Genomic DNA, 27,550 nt, shown 5'->3' on the forward strand with positions numbered 1-27,550 from the left:
TACATTCCACTGCACTGCTCATGAAACGGGAGGCAGCTCAGCTGCCTGTGGGAGATAAACACCCCAAGCCTTCAGAGCAACTGCTGAACCTTCCAGAGACACCGAGCTGGTGTAAGGGGACAGGCAGATGCAGGCATCGGCTTGTGGCACATTCCTCAGAATGTGCCAGCCTGCTGCCCCGCTGGCAGTTTCTAGTGAGCTGAGAACAGAAAGAAGTGGCCTTTTAAGAACTCTCCAACAAAGGTGGCCAGCAGTAAAGAAGGATATTGCTTCCACTGTTCATAAATAGATCGAGGGAACGGTGATTTTACGGTAGCCAATGCTGTGTTTGTAAATCAAGCCCATGACCAGTGTGAAGGGGGTAGGAACTGAAGTGGAGACAGGGCTGAAGGGCTGTGTTTCACGGAGGGACTTGGCAGCCTGCATTCCCATAATTACTTTAATTCTTTGCTACATTAGATATGTCTGCTAATTTGAGCAGTTTCGCAGCACGATTAGGGGATATCCTTCGAGTAGAATGTCCATGCAGGATTCTGTCACAGAAGCAGTTTGAGAGAAAAAAGAGCATGTTTAAGGGAAATCTCTCTGATCCTCCTCTCTCCCCGCTGGCCCATGTGACAGGTGATAGAAGAGCAGGTGACCCAGGGATTTCTCGAAGACAGACACTGAATGAACGTAAATGTGCATTTGAGCTCTCATTCCCAAATGTCAACCATCAGCTTCAATAATTTTACATTGGTCTGCTTTCCGCCTCCCAGCTGAAGCTCTAACTCAGTTTACGATAAAAATACTTTTGATGCATGCCCTGAGTATTTCTAGACTGCTGACGTCTGACATGTGAAAAAGAAAATCCCAGAATGAATGGCTTTATTTTACAGCTGTGGCCATCAATGCACTCATGCTCCTGTGCCTGGTCTGTCTAGTTTGTGGCGTGCATGCACACACACACCCACACACACACATATGTATATATATACATATATATATATATATATTTCTCTTTAAGAAATTGCACCGTTGGTTATTTACAATTTTCAAGTAGCTTAAGACTAAATGACAACAGATTTCTCTGCTTTTTTCAGAAAGTTGTCAACTGTGTCTAGTTTTTATCAACCAGAAAATAGAACTGTCCGAATGTTCAAATATGAAGATGACACAGTACAACATAAAGCCGAATATTTGGATTAAGCCTGTGGTTTTTCTAACAGGGATCATGTGAAGTAAAAATTCTATATTTTCCTGATTAAGGGACAATTTGAGTAGAGGTGGGATCCCACTCCCCTCGCCTCTGTCTCGAGCTGTGTCTGTGTAGTCCTTAGTAACTTAGTCCTTTGCAAAGTAAACGTTCCTTTAAACACCAGAGACAAGCGTTCGGGTGTTTACTTTTATGATTCTTATTCATTTTCTGCCTTGACTGTAGTGCACATCTACAGCCCTGACAGTACTCAGGCCACCATGACATGAACATGCTGGAAGATGCCTCAAGGCTTAGTTTTTCTTCCAAGCTTCTTTCCTTTTTCTTCCCTCTCCCCCTCCCCCTTCCCTTTCTCCTACCCTCCCTCCCTCCTTTTCTTCTTCCTCCTTTCCTTCCTCCCTTCCTTCCTTCCTCTTTCTTTCCTTCCTACTCTCTCTCCCGCAACCCTCTCTGAAAATAAATTTCTGAGCAGGAGATTAAATTGTCTCATTGTCTGAATATGAGATTTATGCTTTTATACCCCATCCAACTGTCTTCAGTGAAAGAAAGCAGCTCTGGGTGAGAATGTGCATGTGCAAAGAAATCTCTCTAGTGGCCAGATACTCTCTGGGGCTCTGGGCCATGTATCCAAGGAGTTACCCAGCAGTTAGAAAAACAGTAGTGTCTGATGACTTGGTTGAGTTCAGAAAAACTATAAAATAAATTCCAAACTATAAGCACATACTCAAGAATCATCTCCAGATGTGTTGTTCTTAAAACATCATACGCCATTTTGGTAGCATTATTCAGTGATGATTTATTGTAAATTCTTTGAGATCTGGGACAATTTTAAACCTTTTTGGGGCACAGTTCAGAGCTGAGTAAGCAGTGAGTACTCAACAATTGCCTGACAATTTCTTACTTTTTATCCCCAGTACCTTATAGATTAGGCCACAGCAATACTGGCAAACATCTCTATAATATGGATATCTATTAAGGAAAATGATTTTCCGTTGCTGTTGAAAATTTGAGCTGTAGGAGTTGTTTCCTCTAGCCTGGTCACACTCATTAGCTCATTTGCTCAGCTCATAAAATTCATTTTGTCTGAGAAGACAGTGAAAGCCAGGTACCCTTTCCTTCTCCCATGCTTGAAATTCTCGAGGTTCTGGAAATCTCAGAACCAAAGGCTGATTCTCCTAAGGGAGTCAGCCCACACAGATGAACTCGTCAAACCCATGCCTGCACGGTGCTGACTCTCACCGCATCTGCAGGGATTTGCCAGGCTCTGTTCCATCCTTCGCTGGAGCATAACCCAGATTCTTCACTGCAAATTTGATTTGATGCCTCCTGTGGGGATGTAAGGACTGGTACTTGGGGAATATGCTAATTCTCAGTAGATGGTGTTTATTTTCATAGTGTTCTCACTCATTTCAAAATCTGAGGAACTCAAAGGAACCCACATACGAGAAGACAGTATGCATACTAAAGGTGAGAGAAACATGCAACAGAAGGATGAGATGCAGCCAGTGGCCACTGGCTCTCAGACCTTATCTTGTATAAAGGCAACAGCGTTTGGATCCATACACAAAGGATTTTGATTCAGAGTTCAAATTCTAGGTCTGCCCCTTACTCTTCCTGTGCCCTCTCTCTGCCTTAGCTTTCTAGGAAAAATAGGGTTAATAATTATACCTTATTGCAAGGTGGCAGTGAGATGTGAAGAGTTAATGAATAAGACGTACCTAGATCCTGGCCTCGCCCCTGGGGAGCACTGTGTAATTATTACCTATTAGTGCTATGGGGTGTTCTGCAGGGGGAGGCGGAAGTAGACGTGAGAGACGCACTTTCTCAAACAGCCGGAGTGCAGGGAGGTAAACGCTGAACCGGGGAGGGTGACACCCTGTGCTAGTTTCCTGTTGCTGCTTCAACAAATTACAACAGACCTACTGGCTTCGAACAATAAAAGTTTATTATATTACAGTTCTTGTGGTCAGAAATCCAAAATAGGTTTCTCTGGGCTAAAATCAGGGTGGTGTCCTTCCTTCGGGAAGCTCTGGAAGAGACTCTGTTCCCTCGTCTTTTCCACTTTCTAGAGGCTGCCTGCCTTCTTGGGCTCCGGGCCTCCCTCCGTCTTCACAGCCTGCAGGCAGTGTGGCACCTTCCAACCCCTCTTCCAACTCCGGCCATCCTGCCCCGGCCTTAGAAAGGCCCTTGTGGTTGTATCAGACCCTGCTGAGCCATCAGGATAATCTTTGTACTTTAAGATCATTCACTTAATCACGTCTGTAAGTTCCTTTAAAAAAGAAATCTGTTTCAGATAACACGTGTACGGGCTTGGGGGAGGCCATTGTTCGCCGTAGCGCGGGTGCCCATCCCATCACACACACGTGTATTTCCTGTTGCATGCCACGCACTTACAACAGCTTCTTGGTTAAAAATTCTTTCACCAGTAGCATTGACATGAGATATATTACTAACATTTAATGGATAATTAAGAAAGAGCATACAAGTCCTGTCTTAAGAAAGGGATCGGAAAACTAAAACTGTTTGTCCATGATCTCAGAAAGGACAGACAGAGAAGCAGAGTAAGCTTGTTCACTTCTTTAATCTTTCAGAGTGTCTAGAATATGTAATGTATTTCAAGATTAAAAGGGCACCTTTAAGTGCCTTATTTTATTTTATTTCTGTATTTGTACAAGAACAAAATACATGTCGAATTGCAGAATAGCACCTTGTCAGATTTGGGAGCCAGAAAAACTTTTAACATTCTTGTTGTCACCAACAGATAACTTGTGAAATTAGATTAACCATAAAGAGAAGAGCACTTTAAAAACAGAGTTAAATTCCTGGAGGACGAGGGCACTGTTTACTGTCCCTTGCATTTTGCCTGAGAAGTAGTGTGCTCCAACATTTCTCCGAAAGTACTGAGCAGTGGACTTTGCCACTAACAAATCAGATTAACTCCCAGCTTGGACCTTTACCCATGCTGTTCCTGGCTGGAACCATCTTTCCCAATCACCTCTCTAACTCCGTCCCTCACTCAAGTTTTCTGGCACGTTTTACTCATCCTCAACTCAGTCAGGTGTCACCACACCCCAGTAAGCCTTCCCTGCCCACCTCCACCCCCAGTTTTGATTAAGCGGCCCCCCTCTGTTTGCCTGTACCACACCATGTCCATCTCTCATAAGACTTACTACATTGTTCTATAATAATGCTGCCAACTCCCAGTCCAGACTATAACGTGTTGCAAGGCAAAGACTAAGTTGAGTTCATCTTTGCCTCCCTAGAGCCTAGAACAGGCAGTAAGTGTTTCTTGAACTGAGCTGCATCAAACACAGAAGATGCTTAATAAATGGTTTTTAAACAAAGAGGTCAAGGGTACTCTGAGGAGAAGGTAAATAATAATAATACTAATTTGTGTTTATCAGATAGTACTATGAGCTATTTTCTCTACGTACATGAACTCATTTGATCTTCACGGCAACCATAAGGGACAATATTGTTCTTTTTTTACGGGTGAGGAAATAGAGGCTCAGATAAGCTAATGTCTTGCAAAAGGCTTCACACCTAGTAAATAGTGGAGCAGGGATTCAGACCCAGACATGCCTGAGTTCCACCAGACTGAATTCAAGCACATACACAGAGGTGTGGCTAGTGGCCTAGGTGTCAGCATTCGCCAAGCTAACAGGAAGCAAGCACTTAAGTCGTCATGCAAAGGCAGCTGACTTCACTATTCAGTATCCCGGCCTCCTGAAATTCTGGGCACACAGACAATGCTGGCACCAGCTGCCTTAAGTTACAAAAAACATCCCCAGCATCAGCTCCTCACTCCTAGGCGGACTGGACTCAAACCTCCCAGCTTCTGACTGGCTGGAGCTCTCCCTCACAAAGGCCTGGATCTCTAGTGACTGGCATGGTTTGCCCATGACTGAGGGGTATCCTGGGATATGAGACTTCCAGTGATTGAGGAAGTATTGGGCAAACCAGGATAAGATGGTTATTCTCCACCAATGATAAGAATGGCTCATCCTATGGATTTTTGATAGAAAATGTTTAGGGACTCTTCCTCTTGCACAAGACCCCAACTATCTCTTCTATACCAATGGTATAGACCAGCTTTGTCCAACAGAACTTTCTGCAATGATGAAAATGTTCAGTATCTGCACTGTCTCATACAGTAGCCACTAGTCACATGTGAATACAGATCACTACAGTGAAGGTAGGAATTGAAATTTTTATGTTATTTAACTTTAATTAAATTTATATAGCCCCATGTCACAAGTGGCTATCATATTGGACAGCACAGGTATAGAAAATTATTACTAAACTTGACTCCGACTCAAATCACCTAAGGGGATTTTAAAAATTCTAATGCTGCCTGACTGGCGTAGCTCAGTGGATTGAGCGCGGGCTGTGAACCAAAGGGTCGCCAGTTTGATTCCCAGTCAGGGCACATGCATGAGTTGAGGGCCAGGTCCCCAGTGAGGGCCATGTGAGAGCCAACCACACATTAATGTTTCTCTCTCTCTTTCTCCCTCCCTTCCCCTCTCTCTAAAAATAAATAAATAATTTAAAAAAAAATTCTAATGCCCAGGCCACACTTTAGACCAATTACACTTGAGCATCTGGGATGAGACACAGGCATCAAAAGCGCACCCAGCTATGAGCACCTTCAGAGCAGACCGGGCTTCTCAAAGCACCGTCTGCAAGTTGACGGCCCTGAAGTCAACAAGAGAGTGTGTTAATAATGCAGAAAACCGACCCCGCCCCCCAAACACACCTCCTAGGTCAAAATCCCTGGGGAAGATCCCAGGTTAATTTTTTTTAAATAAACTTTTCATTTTAGAACAGATTTGGGTTTACAGAAAAGTTGTAAAGATAATACAGTTTCATACACCCACACCCAGCTTCCTCTGTTATTAACATCTTACATTAGTGTGGTGCCTTTGCCACAGTTAATGAACTGACAGCGATACCTTGTTATTAACTGAAGTCTGTATTTTATTCAGATTTCCTTCTGTTTTTTTTTTTTTTGTTCTGGGATCCCACCCAGTTGACACCACATTACATTTAGTTGTCATGTCCCTTTAGGGTCATCTTGGCTGTCACAGCTTCTTAGACTTTTCTCATTTTTAACGACCTTTACAGTTTTGAGAAGTACTGGTCAGGTACCTTGCAAAATGGCCCCCAGTTGGGAATTGCCTGTGTTTCATGTGTGTAGGCTGAGGTTCTATGGTTTGGGGGGTAAAGCTCCATTCTCATCACTTCCTTTCAAGCGTCTGTGCCATCTAGATGAACCATCACCAGTCACCCGGCTGAGACTCATCGGGTTTCCCCTGCTGTAAAGTTACTCCTCACTCTACCCCTTCCGTGCTGCTCCTCCCCGATAGGAAGTCATGTGCACAGTCCACAGTTGAAGGATGGGGAGTTATACTCCATCTCCTCGGGGACAGAGAATCTACATAAATGATCCAGAAGAAAATCTATTTCTGCCAGGATCCTCCGTGATTCTTATCCATACTGAAATCTGGGAATCACTGGGCCAACTGGGCAGAATCACATGATGTCCCGGGGTTCTTTCCAACCTGATGACACTCCCATTCTGAGTGTGGATGGCATGGTAAATGGGTGGATTTGCTGGGTTTCTGTGGAGACTAACTGAGAGTCACTTATTTAGTCTGGAAACCAAGCCACAGATCTTCTAGACACAAATCAGTGAATAAATATAGAACTGTTGATATTACCACCATGCAGTGTTTTGGAATTGGAACCCAGCATGTCAGAGGAGGAAAAATATATACCCACGAGGATATATATATATATATATATAATGCTTTGGAGCAGAGTCATGGATACAGACAAAGAGTCAGCTAAAGAAGAGAAACTATCTGTCGTATTAACTAGAGAAATGGTGTTATGGTGGAGCAAAGGATCCTGGGATATGGAAGACTGTGTGAAGAGGTTCACATGGCTGTGAGCAGTACAGGGCACTTCAGAGCTACAATAGCATTACGAGCAACGACAAACATTTATTCATCTGTAAGCAGGTATTAGGCATCAGTTTTTGCGATTAATATACCCATTCTTGAAATTAGGAAACTGAAGGCGAGTTTAAGTAACTTACCCAAGGTCACACCGTTATTGACTAAAGGGTTTAGGATTCAAATTCAGGTCTGTATGACTTTGAGCTTGATGTTAAAACAAAGGATTAACCAGCTGAATTCTTAGAGGATGATGGCATTCCCAGAGGTGTCCAAAGGACGTGCTGCACACACAACAGCTGAGAAGCAACCCTGTTCCCGCTCAGGAAGGTGGAGCAATGAAGTATCTTTATTAAAGTCACTGACTTCAGTGAAACGACAGAGGAAAGGCAAACTGAAAATGAAACCAGCAGCAAGAGTTTTGGGACATGAACTGTGGAGAGAGTTCATAGTGTACACGATAATTCAGAAACTCTTTTTATCACTAACGAAAGCTTTGAACTAGTAACAAAGTTCCAGGAGGACAATGTTCTATTATTGCCATTGGTAAGCCATAGGTCTGGATCCCTAGTTGGCTTCAGCAAAGCTGCAGTTAGCAACTTGACCTCTTGGTTTCTTAAAGCATTGATCAGCAAAATGTTACATTTTAAATAACCGAGGAAATGGCCGCTGGTATGTGGCAAGGATGGGAGAGGCACAGAAGCCTGGCCACACACAGGAACCACTCTGAGTCACTGAGAAGGCTGAGTCAGAGGCAGGGGCCCGGGGGAGACACGAGGGCTGCCCGCTACACTGAAGCGATGAGGGGCAGAAAAATGGGTGTCCTGTGTGCTCCTTGTGAAAGTATAACCAGCACCATGGGTTACCTCTGCAAGGAAGCAGACTTCATTCACGTTCACCTAGAAACCTTGGTTAAAGTTTCTAACAACCCATTAACAGGGGACAAATTGCTTTATGGGACAGAGAGTGCCTTGTCCATTGAATTAATTAACTGAAAGCAATACGGTTTCAGGGCTGTGACAGAATGGCTTCCTGCACTATGTGGGAAGTTTGAAGAGACCTGTAAGTGCCCTTTAACTGTTTGACTCAGCGCAGTGACACTGCGCTGTGACACTGCGCTGTGCCTTGAATGCGTGCCACTGCCCATCAAGGGAGAGAGGTCAATCTTTGCTGTTAAAAACATGCAACATGCAGCTATAATGGTGTGACGCCTTTCCCAATCTGGCTGAGTTACACACATCAGAGGAAACCTGAATACGGGCATGCAGAGAGCTGCTGCAGTGTCTAAGAAAGACCCCTGGTGTGGGCATTGCTGTCCTGACTCTGCCACCAGAAAGCTATTGTGACTTGCACAAGATCTTTGCATCTTTGGTTTTCTAACTTATTTCTAAAATGAAAGTCTGAGCTATTTTGCCTCTCAGTTTTCTCCTAGTTCTGACATTCTGTGTGCTCTTCCCTTGTCCTTATCTTACAAACAGTGTTTGCTAAATCTCAGTGAGAAAGCATCGAGGGGTTGGGAGACTGAGTGAAAAAGGTGAAGGGATCGAGAAGTACAGGTTGGTAGTCACAGAACAGCCACAGGGATGCACAGTACAGCATAGGAAATACAGGCAGTAATACTGTAGCAACTATGTATGGTGTCAGGTGGGTACTGGAAATATCAGGGGGTACACCTGATAATGTATATGATTGTCTAACCACCCTGCTATATACCCGAAACAAATACAAAATAATATTGAAAGTAAAGAGTAATTTTAAAAAATAATAAAAGTACCAGTCTTTATCTCCTGACTTTAGTGAAAATCATGGTTCTTAGGATTAGGGTTTGCTGATAGAGTTTCAGAAAATATAAATGGCAGGATTACTACTACTGGGTTCATTGACCATTCTACTTCTTCATTTCTTTCAACGTGCATAGCCTGACTTTAATATTTTTGCCACATGTTGGTCATCTGTATCCAAAAATCTAGGGCAAGTTTTGCAAATCCATGTGTGTCTAGCAGTAGAAAGGCCAAGCGATACCTCTGATGAGCAGGGACCCAGGTATCCTGTAAAGGAGTCAACCACCACTCAGCTCCTGGCTATTGTTGATATGCTAGTTCAGAGTTGCTCCATATTCCACGTTTGAAGAGAAGGCAGAACTTGCAATTTTTATGTGCAATCCCCTCAATTTTAAATGGCAGCAATGAACACATTAAAAGAAACCTGAAGAGGTTATGTCAATTCTTTCCTGTGGGCCTTCACAGGAAAGGCCTTCCACAGGCCTTCCTGTGTAAATTCTGATGTACAAATGGTAATAATGACCGGTCCCATGGCAGCTCCAGAGGTTTGGGCTCTCCACTCCGCAGCAGTTCAGTGGGTCATCGTTATAGAGCAGGGGGAGTGAAGCATCAGCGCCATCAAGAGTTAGTTTTAAAAAATGCTTTCCATGGTATAATGGAATAGGGGCTACAAGAGCAACAAATTCAGGGAAGGGGCAGTCTCAGCCAAGAATATTTCACTAATATAAAATAATATTGGCTGTAAACATTAGTTCAAATATAAAATTAAAAAAATATTTCAGATGCCTCCTCCTGTCTGCTTTACTATCAGGTTTTAAAAAAATACTTATTTATTTATTTTAATTTATTGATGTGAGAGAGAGAAAAGGGGAGGGAGAGAAACATTGATTTGTTGTTCCACTTATTTTATACATTCACCGGTTGATTCTTGTATGTGCCCTGATCAAGTGTCAAACCTGCAACCTTGGTGTATCGGGACAATGCTCTAACCAACTAAGCTACCCAGCCAGGGCCTGTTATCAGCTTTTTAGCTGTGATTCTGCAACTTTCAGTTCGGAAGGAAGTAGTAACAAAAACTCTTAGGTCAGTGTCTTTGATAATAATACCATAGATGTAATACTCTGAGTGTGTGAACATAAACGTGTCAGACATTATTTCAGTGTCTAAAATAAGGAAACCAGAGAGTGAAATCAATTTCATAAGGAAATCTGGGCAAATATCCAGGAGGCCAATCCTTTAGGCAGTGTTTGAGGCTCACAGGATTTAAAGCAAATGCTCGATAATGTTTTATGTGGTCTGAATTTAATCCCAAGGATTCACAGGGGAACAGAACTTACATTTAGGACCTGTCATGTCCCCAAGGATAGCACTTATTACATAGATAATAAGATGCATGGAACAGTTTCTTATCCTTCTGAATTAAGGCATTAAACAACAAGTCTGGCTTACGAGGAAAAGTATGACTAGAATCTAATGAGAATTTTTATTTTTTAACACTCACGTGAGTTTATACAGGCAAGACATTTTTGCCCCTCTTCTAGAAGTCACCTTGGGTAGTTAAATTATTTCAGCAATGCCCAGCACTGCTCAGATCTCCCAGACCTAGGAATCAACCCAAGAAATGCTTTTGCATCACTATAGTATCGGCAAATCTCTGTCCTTTCAGGGTGGATTTGTTATTTGTCCACAGTTCAGTGCCTTTCTCATCAAAGAATGGTAAAGGTGTGAATGAGCAAGCTTACATATTACCACTTTTGGTCAAGATGGACATATGAGGGGGTCCCCCAAAACACAGAATTTATTTATAAAAAATTGTCTATTTATTCTTACATCTTTAAACTTCACTCACCTTCAAAGTACTCTCCATTTGATGCAATACACCTATCAAGATATTTTTTTCCACTGCTCAAAATAGTTTTTGAACTCATCAATTTTGATGTCTTGTAGTGCTTCTAGAATTTTTTGTTTCAACTCGTCCACATTGGCAAAATGTTTCCCTTTGAGGACTTTTTTTTATCTGGGGAAAGAGAAAAAAAGTAGCTCAGGATGAGTAGGGAGGGTGGGATATGAGGGTCATGCTGTTTTTTGGTCAAAAGTGTTGAACACTCAATGTGGTGTGGGCAAGTGTGCTTGTAAACCATCCATCACAAAATGGGCAAGTGTATTGAGTCTTAAAAAAAAATTTACTGAAGCCGAATGCAGCCTCTCACAACACCACCAGCTGGTACACTGATACAGACAGATTTCTAACACACTCACCTAGCAAGGGAAGCCTGTACTATAAGGGGCCTGCCTTCCAGAAGATAATTCCGGGTTTTTTGGATCTCCTCTCTTAGGTTCTGGAGTGATCAGACTGATATCCTTGCATAGCTTGTAAAGAACCAGCTACAATATACATTTAGCTATACATTTTTTGCAGGTTTTCTTAAAGGCCTCCTTTTTCTTCATGCTCATACTTTATTTCAATGCTATAGACTCTGATTACCTTCCAGCTACTCTTAAAGTTTCTTTCTTACTCTGCCATCTCACTTCTGATATCTGTTTTCCCCAATAGGCCCTCTCCAAGTCTAGAGTACAAATCATATATTTTCATATAATACCTACATAGTTTGTGCCAGCTGGCCTCTTTCCCTCTGTGTAGCTAGAACAATTCAACTGTTAGGAAATCCGGAACATCCAAAGGGAGCTCCCTTCCATGCCTCTCATTTGCTTCCCCCTTGCAGTTTCACTCTGAGCTTCACAAACATTTTTAATGTCACTTTTCCTTTCGCCATGGTCCACGAGCCCTCATGCATCCCACTTCCAGAGCCTGAGTTACTTCCCCACTTCTTGTCCTGCCAAGTCATGTTCTTGTCTTATTTCAAAATCCTGCTCAGATAGACCTTCTTAGGTTAATTTTTTCATGCACAGAAAGCTCCTTTACTCCAGTGACTTTTTTAAAATCACATTTCCTTGTTGTAAGGTGTTGCCTTTTTTCATATGTACCCTACACTCACCTTTAGGTTGCAAACTTGGGGAGGCAGAGAGTGTGACGGTATTTCCTTAGGGCGCACTGTCCTTCCACATAGAGTGGGAACTAAGGAGTGCTGTTAGTTCAGCAACTTCTTATTTCCCCCAAACTTTAAAAGAGTTGCAGTGACCATCCCAGACATTGTTATTTTCAGAAAGTTTCCCTAGCTTATTTAAAAAAAAAAGAACACATAAAATATGCCAGATAAGAAAGTAGTCTGGCTCTAGGCTTTCTTTATTTAGCACATTTTAGGATTGCTACAATATGACAGCTTCGCCCTCTTATCCTTGATCAGAGTGTATCCTGGCCTCGGAGGTCAGCAGGTCTGTCAATAGACACCCGCTACCACAAGCCAACACACAGAACATAGCCCTTGGCCAGCAGCCTAGACCCGGTTGGGAGAGAGGTGATCAGGCAAAGCAGCCTAGAGGGGCCATCACTCTTCTCTTGGCTCTTCCACAGAGGATAGATTTCCCTAGCAATTTATTTATTCATATTTAGTTTACATGAGTATTTATTTTTTTACTGAGTTCATTGGGGTGACATTGATTCACAAAAGCACACAGGTTTCAGGTGTACAACTCCATAAAACATCATCAGCGCACTGCATTGTGCACCCAATGCCCCAAAAGAAGTCTCTTTCTATCCCCCCATCTATCTTCCCCTTTCTGGTCTTCTCTTACCCTCCCCCACCCCTGTCCCTTTGGCTAGCACCATGCTGTTGCTGTGTGTATGGGTTATGTATATGTGTGTTTTGGTTAATCCCCTCACCTTCTTTCATCCAGTCCCCTAAGCCCCACACCCCAACAGCTGTCAGTCTGTTACATATGTCCATGACTTTTTCTATTTTGTTTGTCAGTTTATTTGGTTCATTAGACTATACATAAAAGTGAGATCATATTGTATTTGTCTTTCTCTGACTGGATGATTTCACTTATGAGCCTCTCTCTTACTATACGCTGCTGTTTGGGCTAATTTTCTGCTAACCAATTATCAATCACCATTATGGCTGGTCTCCAGCACAGACTTACAAAAAGTAAATTGTTTCTTAAATGTAATTAACTCATGTGTTTCCCACCCCAGTCCTTGAAAATAGTGAGTTACAGCAGAGTTTCTTAAAACTGGTGGCCTAAACTCACAGGACCATAGTCATGGGTTCACGAGAGCAATTTGTCAATGTGCATTCCAGGGACTCACCTGAGCCAGAGTCTCGTGGTGGGGGCAGGAGATGGGGTTTAAACAAAAGCCACCTGGAAACTCTAGAGATGAGGGTAAGAGGATAGTCTGACACAGAACTTTTAAAAGTATAGAAAAAGAGTGAGGGCCAGTTTATCATTAATATCATCATCTTCTTCTATTAGATTACAGGTCCGCAGCCTACGTCCTCAGAGAGCGGTGTGAGTAGCAGATACACAGGAAGGGGTTGGGGGCAATTGAACAAGAACAGAGGCTTTTATTCTATTTTAGGCTCTGCCACTAATTGTCTGTGTGGTTTTGAACCATCCACGTGCTCCTGTGGCCTTGGTTTTTCACTGTAACTGTCCGTGTGTGTGCCTATAGAGTTTATGCCCTTTTTACCTCTGTCTCTGACTAAAATAATAAATTTGAACATAACTCTCCTGATGGTATGGGGCCAAAGAGATTGATAGTTTTCACAAGAAGAAAGTGAGCCTCAGATACAGTGGTTGAAATTCTGCCCCAGGCGTCCGCATCTGATAACAGACAGGCTATGAGTGTGTGACTTGCACTTCACTTTCCTCATTTGCAAAATGACAACAGATGCCTGCCCAACTGCTTCACAGGGTTCCTGAGCTTGTGGGACTTACAGAAAGACAGAAACTTCTCAAGTGTCTTGAAAACTATAAAGTGCCAAAGGGGCACATTATTACTTATCATCTGAATTGATTCAGGTGAGTGTCAGGTGTCTGGGAGAGGCTTAAATGCTTCTTGTCCAGGGTGATGTGGGAAGTACTGGTGACTTAGTTCCCATTGGAAGATCCCGAGGCTTGAGTGAGAAGACTCCATAAAGAGCAAAGTGGCCTGAACGGAACTGAGGGAGGGCAGGCTGTGTGCCAAGATCAGCCCGGGAGTTTACACAACACTCTTTTTAGCATCAGACATACTTTAGGCCCTAGAAAAGAAGGGGCCTGTGAGATATCTGTGCATGCTTCAAGAATTCTAAAAGCTGCAACTCGGAATTTGAGGCATTCCCTTCCTTTTCCAGCAAAATTGAGACCCTATAGGGTAATTTCCTACTGAGGAGCTCCCTCTCTTTTCAAACCTGATGGGAATCTGAGACAGTTGGTGCAGGCCAAGACGACTCTTCTCTATGATGAAAGGCAGTATAAAGCAGGAGCAAGACTGTCAGCTTTGGAACCAGGTTGGAAGCAACTGCCAGTTCTTCAACAACTTATTTCGAGTCATTTGGCAAATCATCCAGCATCTCAGCTCCGCAATTTTCTCATCTGTCAAACGGGAATGAGGTCACATCCTCATCATCAGGTTGTGAGGACTGATGAGAAAACCCGGTGGAATACCTAATTCTGGCGACTTCCATGTTATGTTCCTCAGCGCCGCTCCATTCTCACATGCATCTTATCGTAACACACGTTTCCTAAACCCAAGCTGCTAAATGCAACACATTCTGGTAACCTGCAAACTAACACAAATGCCCACAAAAACCCTTATTTCCTAAACTTTCAAAGAAAGGTAAACACATAAAGTAGAGCATATTGTTTCCTTCTCTTCTCACTCCAAACCATGTCTCAAGGTCAAATAAAAAACAAACAAAACAAAACAAAACAGGCTGAATCTCTATGAGTCACTTCAGCCAGTCCAGAGCAGTGAAGGCTTACATAGCTGCACCCATTTTAACCATCACTGAATTAAAGACAGGAAGATGGTTGACAAAGATTTCTTTCCCCCATCCCCCACCTTGGGACACTACTTGGAACAAACATAAACTTAAGTTCTTAAATGAATGATATCTCAAGACTTTGTTGTCATGATCATCATATCATCATACCACGAGCTTATATTTTATCCAGAACTCAGACAACTATAGGGCCCCTATAACAATTGGTTTTCTGCTGTAATGTATAATGATAATTGAGGCGTTCCAGCTGTGACCTGAAGGTGTGTTGCGGTCCTGACATTTTCTCAGAAGTAAAATATTCAACTCAGTAGTGTAGTGTTTTTTTATACACAATTATTTGCATCTGACTTATATGCTATATATTACATTTGTATTTAAGTTTTTGAAAACTTATAAGTCAGATACGTTAAGTTTAACAACTCTCATTTACCCACAATATCTCACTAACCACAATATTTATGTTTGTGTGTGGTCACCTCTGTGCATTTCATGAACTTCCTTATTTTGCAGCAATTTCCTTCTACGTAATATAGGCGATTCCTTTCAGGTACAGAAACTCAGCAAAACTACATTTGGGGTTTTTGGTCACCTTGGGTTTAAAATTCATAACAGAATAATTGAAAACATGTTTGTTTTCCTGAATCCATGACAATGAGAACTCTATCCAAAAAACCAGCTGTGGATGCCGGTAGCCCGGGCACACCATGGACCTGAAAGAATGCAGGCAAGGCCTGCACTTCGCACACACATTTGTCCCTGGAGGACCGGAGGACTTTTTTGGTAGAGAGGAACAGAAAATTCTGGCATCTTAAGAGAACTGGATGCAGGCAATCCCTCCTCCAAAAGTAGTCAAAATACCACTCCAGAGAACCTTGACTTTATAAGGGAAGGCAGCTTCTGAGTCACAGAAAGTCTGTTCCTGTTTAATTCTCACTGGCTAGCCTGGAATGAGGCCCTGCTAAAAATGTTCCAGGCAACTGTTGATTTAGGAATTTCTGTCTTCTTTTCTAGTAACAGAATGTGTACATGTTGTGGACATCCTGAAGGTCCCTACACCTCACTCACCCCTTTTAAAGTCTTCTTGCACAGGGCATGTGGATGGAAGAATTCCCAGACTTAGAGAAGGAAAAGTTTCAGCCAGTCAGGACTTTGTAGAAGTTTGGTATTTTGGGTAAAGTATTACATTATTTTATTTTTCCCCAGACTACATACAGATGGATTCTGAGTAACTTCCTCTGAATCAAGAGAAACTTCCCAGAAAACATGAGGTGTTGAGGGTTTGGAAAGCTATTATCTGTGTTGTATTAGGATTTTATCTTTTCCTCCCACATTGGATGGCACTCAAGATAGTTTTGTGGATGAGATCTTGATCGTTGAACCAGAAAAGTACAATACTAAGTGGCAGGAGTGGGGGAAATGGAACACACTCTCTTCACCAGATTGAAATAGATTTTTCTAATGCCCTGTTCACCCTGCTCCTTCTCTCATCTCCCCTCCCACTAGCCCCCACCCCCAGATTTATTGACTTTAGTGTCAGTAGTCCATCTTAAAGAAATCTGCTTTGGAAGAACTGCATTGTTTCCACATTCTGGCACGTTTGGGGTGTCAGCTGCACCTGAACCCACATTGCGATCTGAGAAGTCACTCTGCCTCGGTGTGCCTTTGTTGTCTCTGTCTGGAAGGAAGAAACATGCTCAGAATGGCATATTGCTTGTCATGTAAAGGGGACTTTCAAAGTTTAGGCTTCATCTGTTGCGATCACTTTTTTTTTTGGCTGGTTTACTCCTACTCAGCTTTTCCAGATCAAGGAAGCTTTCCCTGGCTACCACACACCTTCTGAGCTAGATCTTGCTATAAATTTTAATGGCACTCAGCTTTCCCCTTGTAGTATTCATCAGTGCTTGTGACAGCGTGTTTACGTGTGGTTGTTTCATTACTGGCCGCCTTTCTCCCAAGCTAGGGAAGGGCTCTGATTGTACCTCCAGAGTCTACCACAGTGCCTAGGACATACAAGGGGCTCAGCAAATGTCTCTCGTGGGGATGTTGGTAAATTATAAACTCTGCCTAGGCCTTTATGGTGACTAATCGTTCAGGAAATAGGCACTTCTTGAAAAATATGCTATCAACTTCTATTCTACCCATAGGCAAAGTCACCACTCCATTCGAGTAGATCTTTCTCCAAAAAGCATCCCTCCAGTCTCTGCCTCCTATTCCACTCTCCAGAAACACCCTAAAAGTAGTTCTGTGGATGGGCTTGTTCTCTCCGCTGAGGTCCCTTTGACTTCCAACACTATTTTTATCGCGAGTTTCCTAGGAGCTCAGACCCCTGATCTTTGGAGGGGGCATTCAGTTAGCAATGCTGGGACCACTTGAACGGATCTAGCTCTAGCTATGCACAGCTCACCCCAGCAGGGAGTTCTAGCGGGTGGGAAGGACATAATAGCAGAACAATAAAAGTGAGTTTGTGTCTGTCATTAGGATTTCACCACCAAAGATAAATTTGTGTCTGTCATTAGGATTTCACCACGTAAAGACAAACTTTGTCTTTCTTTGGCCTTGTCCTTCAAGGGTATAACCATCATAAAACAGAGACCTTTCTGAGTAATGGAGTCTGATTTTCAATCACTTCCCAGACAATTGTGAGTTCTAGCAGGAAAGGGTTTTCCAGAACACCAAAGCTGGAGAAGGCAGACATTTTTTCTTACCCTCACTCTTCCTCAAGTTGAAGACTTCAGCTGCTTCAATGAACATCTCACTTCCAAGTATTTAAGATAATAGATTATGTATTTGTTTTAGACCCTCAAATTGTTAACTCAATGAAGTAAGTCCAGCTAAGTACACACACAAACACAAAATGAGCCAACCCCACACAGGATGTTTTGTGCCGGTGACAACGGAATGGAACCATGTAATTTTGTCTCAATCTTTGTCAACATGACCCGTTTCAATTCACGTTAGGGTCTGAATGTTTGGGCAAACAAATAAACTAAGAATGAATGGGAGACATATTTCCTTAAACTCCACCTGCTAAAAGTTTAGATCCAAATCCCGTTATTTGATTAACTCCTTCCTCTCTGGACTATTTGGGTTTGAATTTTTTTCTGATGGGTTTGCCAGATGCAGGAGGAACAATGCTAACCACTTGAAGAGTGTTTGTTGGTTGGTTTTTACTGGTAAGACATTTGTAAAAGCAGGGCTATAACACAGACAGAAACCACAGCATGCAGCACCTTCAGTAGTTTCTGCAATCTCTCTCTTCCTGTCCTGGCTGCACCATTTCTCCCTAGAGAACAGCCAAAAATGGATGTTCAGAGGAAGGCACTAATGGGGTGAGCTTATCTGTAGCTTCTCCAACCATTTATTTAAGGCAAACCTAAGGTTTCTGGAGAACTAGAAAGTTCCTGTTAATGGAACCACTTATTAATGATCTATTTCTAATGAAACAAAGCAAAGTTGTTTGTTGTTAATACTTAACAGGAGTTTAAATTCAGCTATTGGCTGGTCTTCAGGCAGCAGGAAAAAAAGGAATTGGCTATTGTTACTTTTAATAGTGACCGATGTCGTCATTATTTCTCTGGGGATTACAATACACATCCTTAAACTTCCAGTCAACTTAGATTTACTATTGTACTATTTCATGGAAAATTTGGAAACCTGACAAGTATATATTTACCCCTCCTTTTTTTGCAATATACACTGTAAATCCCATACAATGATGTGATTTGTGCTTTAGTAATTCTGTATTTCTATTTTAGTATATGTACTGTGCAAGTGAGTATCCCCTTACCTTTTGATCTATTTCTGATCTGTTTCCTTAATAACTATTTGAACTGAGAATCCTAAAAGCAACTTTGTAGCATTGCAGGTATTTTGGACAGCAGACAGGAAGACTGTGTGTGTATGTGTGTATACTGCACTGTTGAAAACAGCCATTGCAGAATACTAGAGCATATTGAACCCATATGGATTTTGTGGTTGTTTTATTTTAAAAGCTAACTTTGTAAGTCTCTAGTATTTCCAAAAATAAGTTGTAACTTTTCTAAGTTTCATTTTTCTATTTTCATTTTGCCTGGACCTTCCCTTCTGTTCCCCTCCTCCTTTCTTCTGTGCGACCCATAGAGTCAGAAATTCCTTAGTACTGGGTGGATGTCTAGAGCTGCTTTAAGATAGAGCCCATGGAGACTGACCTTGGAGATCCCTGCCTGGACCTAGTGGGTTGCCACCCTCAGGGACCTCCAGATCATCATCACCATCTGAACAGCTTTAAGGAACACAGGAAGTGGAATGTCCAGTTGAGGAGAGTGATAGGGCAGCCCCAGAGATTGACAGAGGGGAAATTAAGAAATCTTTTCATAGAGTTCACAGTGTTCTCCTTACTCTTAAACACTTAGAAACAGTGTCTTTCTGATTCGTCAATTTATGAAGCACTTGGGGATATAAGGCAATGGGCCCTGTATGCCCTTTTTGGGATGCAATGCTGTGCTTATCCCCCATTCCCTAGCCTCCAAAGCCTCATTAAAACAGGCCATTCTTTCCTCAGGTACAGTGTTTAATGGAACAAATCCCAATCCGTGTGAATTTACAGACATTTGAATAAAATTTATATTCATTTTGCAGCTGAACCAAAGTCACCTGGCAAACTAGTTTTTGTCAGGCTGTCAGGCCAAACATGAACAAGTATGTATACACATGCATGCATAATTACCTGTTTGTTTTTCATATTTACATTAACATACTTTTAGAGCTTTTTTTGTTCTATGTTAAAATTAAGACTAAACCAGGCATTGAGATGAACTGTAAATATAGCCTGACTAAAGTGATTCTTCATGTGGCTTGACTCTTTACTAAAGAAAACAGTCTCTCAAGGCCCTTATTTAGGAAACCAACAGCAAATAGAAAAATGTTCTTGGCATTTTGTCCAAAAATAGATGTCCAAAGAATCTGCACTTCAAATTGGATGTTTTACGTATTAAAAGTGAGACTGACGCTAAAGCCCTACCCAAGTAATTTGAATATATGAGAAAAGAAATTGCCATAGTATGTAATTTACTAAATGTTAGTGATCTTTTTCAAAATGAATTCCTCTGGTACCCAGATGGTTATTAAGTTAATAAAAATATTTTTGTTAATTCTACCTGACTATTGACCTTTGCATAGCTCACTTAAGACTCCATTTGTTTGGTAAAATAAATCTTTCTTTCTATTTAGGAAGCATTTTAGGGGATTTGACAAATGGTCTGTTGTTGTAGGGTCAAAAATACATGGAATGTGGCCCCTCTTTTAAATAATATCCTCAGTGAGAGGCAGGAGCAAGGCATCTTTCTGGGACAAAGCGTAGAGGGTCCAGAGCAGCAGTTCTCAACTGGTGTGTTGCAGAATTTTTAACCATGCAATACCTGACTATTTTCTCAAGGGCACTGACCTCTTTTCCATTAGATTGTCAAATAACAAAATAACAACAGTTAACACAATAATAGCTATCTGATAGGAATGGATCAAAATGATACTTATTTTTGGTTAGGTTGGCAAAAATCATATTTGTTGTTGCACTGCAAAATTATAATTATTAGTTTGTGTGTGCCATGTGATGAAGAAGGTTAAAAATCATTGGCATAAACATCAGTCTTGAAGTTAGCTGAGCCGGTTGCAAACCCCAGATCAGCGACGTGCCGGCTTTGTGGCCCTGAGCACTTTACTTCACCTCTCAAAATTGCATCTTTAATGTGGGGGAAATGATAAGGTGATTTTGGCCATTAAATAACATAATGCAAATTGTTCAGTGTATTTTCTACCATGTAATTAGTGCTCATGTACTTAACGATTTTTACAGATTGTATTAGTTGCACATTAAGTCACCAAGTGAAGTCAAAGTGAAACAGTGTTTTAAGTCACCAATTTAAAAAAAAGGACAACTCAAGCAAAAGCAAGCAATGGCATTGCCTCTACATTTTCCAAATCTTTGAACACCCGGGTATTTTAAGGTTTAGGAAGAAGATTTATAAAAAAAGAAAGTGGTGAATCAGAGGCAGAATAAAACTCCTGGACATCAGCACCTGTGCCTCAGTGAGGTGCTGGCCCTGTGAAGAGAAGTCAATTTAGAAGGACAAAAGTACTGTGATTTTTTTGGAAAAGGAAACTGATAATATCACCTGCTTGTGCTTTTCTTGTTACAAATTAAACATTAAAGAAATTTCCTGTCATTCTTAGTTTCCCAGAACTATGGTACGGTTACAGAGGGATGGGGCCAGACCACTGGGTAAAGGGAAGGGACCCCGAAGGTGGGTCAGGAAGCGCCCAAGGTGTAGAATTGAAACGGCATGTGGTACGTGATAGATTTCCATGCCCCTGACAGGGATGAACAAAGGAGCTTGCTCGTGACACAGCAGGAAGTAGCTTGCACAGAGTATGCACGACTGAACAGGTCACAACACAGGTACCATGGAGGTTATCATGGCGGCAGGAGAAGGGACCGAGACGCTGTGCAGTCTGGTGAGCATGATGGACGCTGGCCCGATGAGCTGGGAATTCGGACACTTCTGCTGCTCATTGGATTTTGGGGCCAGACTTTTAAACGGAGGGCGTGTGAAGACTCACTCCCTTTTTTCCTTGCCCTCACTCACCAGATCAGGGTGCCAGAGCACTCGTGCTCTTTTCCTTCCACTGCGCCTCGCTTGCCTGGTCAGGAGCTGACTTGCGCCCGAGGGAGGTCCCCGTGTGCAGCACCCCGGGGCCCCGTGCCTCACAAGTGGTGGCCCGTGAGATGCCGTGGCTTCCTGCCACACAGGTCCTGGACTGTGCCTCTTCACTTGCTCTGAGATCAACACACAGATGCTTGGGCTGGAGTCCTTGCCAGCCCTCATAGTGTCAGCAGCCTCAGGTGCTGAGGGTCTGGTGAAAGGAACCCCCCTGCACAACTGGCTGCAGTGGTCTAGAAGTGGCTCCAGGCTGCAGGAAGGGAAAGAAGCTGAGGGAAGGCAATAGCGATGCCAGCCCCACAAGTGTGCACTCCTGGCAGAGAGAACCTGAAACCAGAGACCCATTCACATACTAGCCTTGGGCCACAGAAAGACAGGTAAGAATGAGTGGGGTGCCTGGATACTGACTCTGGCTCTGAGGGTGGCTGGGTTCTCTGTTTTGTGGAAGAGATTGGCCTGGAGCCAGGGAGTCCCCATTGCCCCAAATTAGGCAACCTTTTAACATAGATCTTTTTCCTTCCCCATCAATCTTTGTGTTATGCCTGTGCTTGGCATCCCACTTTGTTTGGTAACAATATGTCAAGAATCTCAAATGGAAAGGCAGGGAGAACATAGACAGCAGCATGGAAAGGAAGAGAATGGAACCATTAGAAAACAAACGTGTGGGTTCTGGACTCTGTAAAACATGGGCCTGGCCTGCCTTCCCCCTGGATTGTAAGCTTCATAAAGGTAGGAGTTTTCTTTTTTCATTCCTGCATCTCTAGGACATAAACCAGTGGCTGGCACACAGTAGGCTTTCCATAAATATTCTAGGGTAAAAGCAAGGACATAAACAGAGAGATACTAAACCGCTTGGGCAGTGAAAGCCTGTCTTCTCCCCTTGGATGTGGACGATGTTTGGTGTAGTGTTAGTGTATACTGCTAATACTGCAATCCTATTGCTACGGTGTTACACCACAGTGCTGTACAGCTGCAATTCAATGAGTTTAATTTAGAATCGATGTTTGTGGCAGAGGCCTTATCTAGCTCCTAAAGGTTCTCCAGGTAATTGTTGCCAAAAGCTGTGGCACCACCTAAGCATGCAGCTGGGGCAGAATGACCCAGCCAATGAATCCTACATCCTTTCCAGAGTGGAACTCTATCACAGATTATTATTATGAATTTTATTAATAAATAATTCTATTAATTATATAATGGGCAAATGATAAAATGTAATTAATATGTTAATATATAACAGTGTTATCAAAATGCCAGGGCAAAGATGGGAGGGTAGTATTCAGTCTCAAACAAAGAGGCTGATGAGGTTGAGGTCAATATAGTGGCTCATTTTCAGAGCCGTGAAAAGTGGAAAGAAAATTAACCACATTTAAATATTTCTTCCATTGTACTGATCTAATTCAAGTTTTTTTGACTCTCAGTTTTTTTGTCATTCTATAGCTAAAATAGACTTCCTCTTCAGTGATTTGAAAATGGCTAACATATGTGTAAATAATCTTAAATATAATGAGAAATAATTTAGTGACATATTGTGTTATTTAAAAACATATGTTAAGTATTGAGATTGATTGTAATTTCAAATTAACACAATTGTATTCTATTGACATTTGAAATTGTGAATTTATAACTAAAAAGACCATGATAGTAAAAAATGTTGACCAGAATGGCTTAAAAGACTTTATGAAATAAAGTAAAATATAAATGTCCAGGCACTTGGTTAAAGTTGAGGCTTGAAAATTGAATAATTCTTTCTCTTATTAAATATTATTAGACCTTATGATGCCAGTGTTTGTGGAGTATGTTTCCCTTGTTTCAGGTGCTTCACTTGGGTTTACAGATTGTTGCCTAGGTCCCCAGATTCCTTTGGATAAACAGAAAAATTATTCCTATGGATCCCAAAGGAGAAACTTCATTCCTGCATAGTTGACATTTAATGAAGTAATACTTTCATGGATTGAATTTTTTTAAAATAGTTTTAAAAAGCCCCTGCTCTTCTTTTCACATAAGTAGCTGAAGCTGAGAAAACCTGTCAACACATCTGCAGTAACTGCACGAATCTTGCATAGTCCTGTTTCCTTGGACACTGGGAGAGCCTCCGTCATGCCTGCTCTGACCTGTCAGCAAGTGATGGGCGAGAGACAGGTTCTGTTCTGTTGGACCCAACCACAAAGGAGAGAAGAAATGGCCACGCCCAGTCTGCGCACTGGCCTGCCAGCTCGCCCTCCTTACCGCCAGTGAGCCTAGGGACCACGCCCAGAAGGGGATTTGTTAAAGTGAGTCTTCTCTCCCAATAATGCATGCTACATTGTTCACCTCTAGAGGCAGCTTCTCCATACAGCCTTCTGTGATACCCAGAGCTTGAAGTGACCCCTCATCCTCTTGTCTCTCTTAACAATTTTGCCTCTGCAACACCCTTGCCCTGAATTGCAGATACCCTCCTAACAAGCATATAAAATACATTCTGTTGTCATCACCTTCTTTATACAGATCAGGAAGCTAAAATACCAGAAAAACTAAGTAACTGCTCCATGCCCACATAACTAATGTGTGTGGAGGCAGGGTTTGATTTTCAGAGTCCGTGCTGTTAGCCCATAAATGATAGAGTAGCCTCCCTGTGTTCTCCTAGGAGACAGGACCCACATCCTATTCACATCTGTATCCTAAATCTTCCTTTTCTTCTGTCAGTGCAAAGACAGCAACTTGTCAAAAATGCAATAAATATTTTTGAAAGTAAAGCCTGGAAGTGAATTACGCTTCAGGTTCACTTCCAGGCCAGGACAGACTGGCTTGCTGCTGCTTCCTCACTGAGGGATATAAAAGTGGTGTGTAGCAATGTGAGCTATTTGGGTGCAAAATTGAGGATGAAAAAGTTGTCTCCATACACCATATACCTTCAGAGTTATAAACCAAGGGAAAACCAAACCATGATAACCTAGAATGTTCCTCTTTTCCCTTATCCTGTTTAATAAACCAAATCTGTTTTTACTTTTTCACTCTATTGTGTGTACCCAGAATCCCACCATCTTCCATAATAAGGTAACAGTAGAGAAAGGCGCTTTAATTCAAGCTAGCCTTTGAAGGCAGAGAGGGGAAAAGTGGCTCCTTCAGACAGAAGGTTCAGTCCTTAGAGGATGCCCACCCCGACAATCTCCCAGAGGAGACCCAGGCACACAGTCCTGATCTACACCCACGCCAAACTTGGCCCTTTGTCTTTTCTGTTTATTGGAGGGAAAGGTAGGATGACCAGAGGCAGGAGAACAAAGAAATAAAGAATAAATGTGCATAAAGATGGTCACCAGTGAGAAAAAAAATCAATGCCATGTTGTTTTATGTTTAAGAACAGGGTCCACTGTTATTAAGCTTGTTCTACTGAACGATACCTGTGTGCGTGCGTGGGGCAGTGGAAGGGAGGTGACAGCTGAGATAAAGAAAAGAGAAAAATGAGGCTAGCAAGTTTCCAAGCTCTGCAGAAGGGTGCTTTGGCAGCCTGGGCTCCTAAAGAAGCCAGGCCTTGTGATTCATCCTAGCCTAGATTCTTTCAGACTTCAAAGAGAGATGTTCACGAGGAGCAGATGCCAACATTCAGGAGAGATGAGAGTCTGGCCAAATAATTGTCAAGAACCCTTAAAACGCGGGCTACTCAACTTGGGATGGAATTAAACTCTGGTGCAGCAATGACCCTAAAAAGAAGGGAGAAAAGAATATCATGGTCACAAGCTAGGGCTGATTCGTATTCATTTTCATTCTCTCTCTCTCTCTCCCCTCTGACTTTCTATTATTGAAAATGACATTTTTATTGTTATTCTTAGTGTGTCTCCAAACTTTGCAAGATGGGAAGGGCAGCATAGATGTAATTGTTTTGGTCTTACAATCACAAATCAGGACAAAATCCAAACCCTATTCCATCATAAAAACTTAAAGGTGCTTGCCCTTATAATTTGCTAGCTATCTAGTCCTGACTCCACCATCAAATGCTGGGGAAGTCCATAAAGAAACGGTAAAGGTTGTTTCTGGTGTCTGTGTCCTCATCACACACCTGCTCATGGATGTATAAAGTGCCTGTAAGACTTTGGGGTAGACTCTGGCCATCTGGAATAGTTGAAAACACACCTTACTTTCAAGGAGTGTCCAATCAAGTTAAGGGGATTGGCAGACACAGAAGAAGCAAAGCACACTGAGAGGTCTGGGGCATTGGAAGAGGGCCAGGTGGGCCCAAAGACCAAAGTGGACTTCTCCCACTTAAAATGAAATTTTACCTTTTATTTCATTCACTGCATCCAATGTTCTGACCTTCTGCTGTGGATGGAAATCAAAGAGCTCAGTTTTAGACGCATGAAAGTTGGAGGTGGTGAGTGAAAAATCAGAAGGAATCAAGAACAGTGCACTGGAAAGGTAAACTGAAGTCAGAGCACGAGGCAGAGATCTGAAAGTCATCTGGGAAAAGGTGATGCTTGCAGCGTTAGGCGTCTTTGGAGAAGTGAGGGGAACAGAGGACTGAGAGACGCACTTGAGTAAGGATGCTGAGCATAACCAGCGTGGAGACCAGAACAGTGGTGTCTAGTGGACGAAGAAGGGAAGCCTTTCCCGAGGCAAGGAGAGGCTGGGGCTGACTATTACAATTGCTTTAATGTCTTGCCCCCCCTGGTTTTTCAAGTCTGTGAAGACAGGGACTGTGCTTGTCCTTCTCACTGTTATTCTCAGGGCCCGTTACGGCCCCTACCACAAAGTAAGTACTCATAAATATTCATTTAATTAAGAAGATTATTGGGATACAGACTTAAACTCAAAGCCTCCATTCAAAGACAGTGGAAAATAATGCCTTCCTCTCAAGCAAGTTGCTTTCTGATTAGCAGTGTTGTCTCTTGCCACCCAAAGTCAAGTACGGTGGCAGGACAAAGAGAAGTCAGAGAGGGCTAGCTCAACTCCAGGTTGATAGGGGTTTATCTGAAGTGTAAAATTTTTTTAATCTTCACCTGAGGATATTTTTTCATTGTTTTGTTTGTTTGTTTGTTTTGTGTTTTTAGAGAGAGAGGAGAGGAGAGGGGAAGGAGTGAGAAGAAACTTCGATGTGAGAGAGAAACATGGATCAGCTGCCTTCCACATGCACCCAGACCAGGGACCGAACTCACAACCCAGGCATGTGTCCCAACCGGCAATCGAACCCACAACCCTTTGGTTGCTGGACAACACTCCAACCAACTGAACCACACTGACCAGGGCTGAAGTGCAAATTCTTAAGGAGGGAGATAATTTTCACAGACTGCAAATACAAAATTAGACTCACTCCTCCAAAGTGCTGAGAAAGTTCTAAGTTTAGAATGGTGGCAATGGGGTGAAGCAAGTGAGGGAAGGCTCTGAGTTTTCAATTTTGCCTTAACGAAAGGGGGATTGGGATTGTTTCAGTGGAGGTGAGGGTCCTTCCTGAGGGGCAGTTTGGATGACAAGGCGAGGACAGGGTGTGTGGAAGCAGACGACAAGGAAGTCAGCCTAGGAAAGGGCACAGACACACCACCAAAGAGGGAGTGGGGTCAGTTGGCACAGGATTAAATTAGGAGCCACGAGACCTGTCTTTTATCCCAGCTCTTTCATATACTGGTCTCTGATCTCAGGCAAGTTACTTAAATTCACGAAACCTAAGGTTCTTAATCTGCAAGATGAGGATAATATGAAATACAAAGGTAAAGGGAGGGTCCAATGAGAGTGTGTGTGGGTAAAGCACTCGCCTAGTGCAGCTGCAGCCTTGATAAATGCTAGCAATGTGTTCCTCACTGGGCTAAGAGATGAACAGCTTTTCTTGAAGGAACTGGCCACTGCTTTATCCTTTATCATCGTGCTTCATGGACTTTTGCTATATTTACAAATGGAAAAAAAAGAACATTCTATTTTGGGTATGGGTCAGAGTAGCATGCAAGGAAAGAACAGCAAAATGGAGAAATGTGACATTAGGGCATTGGAGGATGCCCAGGGAAGGCAAGCGAGGGGCAGTTCCCAACTCCATCCGATGTCGACTGTGCTACGAGAGCCACACAGAGGTAGATGG

The 27,550-nt window shown here is 42.5% G+C and overlaps 1 long non-coding RNA gene across 1 annotated transcript; it reads left to right on the forward strand.

Annotated features, from left to right (window-relative positions):
* Positions 1–21,642: 21,642 nt before the first annotated feature.
* On the forward strand, positions 21,643–26,586 carry LOC123829097. The gene is made up of 4 exons (XR_006787541.1): positions 21,643–21,890; positions 22,098–22,242; positions 23,521–23,783; positions 26,535–26,586. It is a non-coding gene; the product is annotated as an uncharacterized LOC123829097 (long non-coding RNA).
* Positions 26,587–27,550: the final 964 nt, after the last annotated feature.

Source organism: Phyllostomus hastatus, unplaced genomic scaffold, assembly GCF_019186645.2.
Source record: "Phyllostomus hastatus isolate PE091 unplaced genomic scaffold, TTU_PhHast_1.1 phas_scaffold_1066, whole genome shotgun sequence".
Taxonomy (NCBI): domain Eukaryota; kingdom Metazoa; phylum Chordata; class Mammalia; order Chiroptera; family Phyllostomidae; genus Phyllostomus; species Phyllostomus hastatus.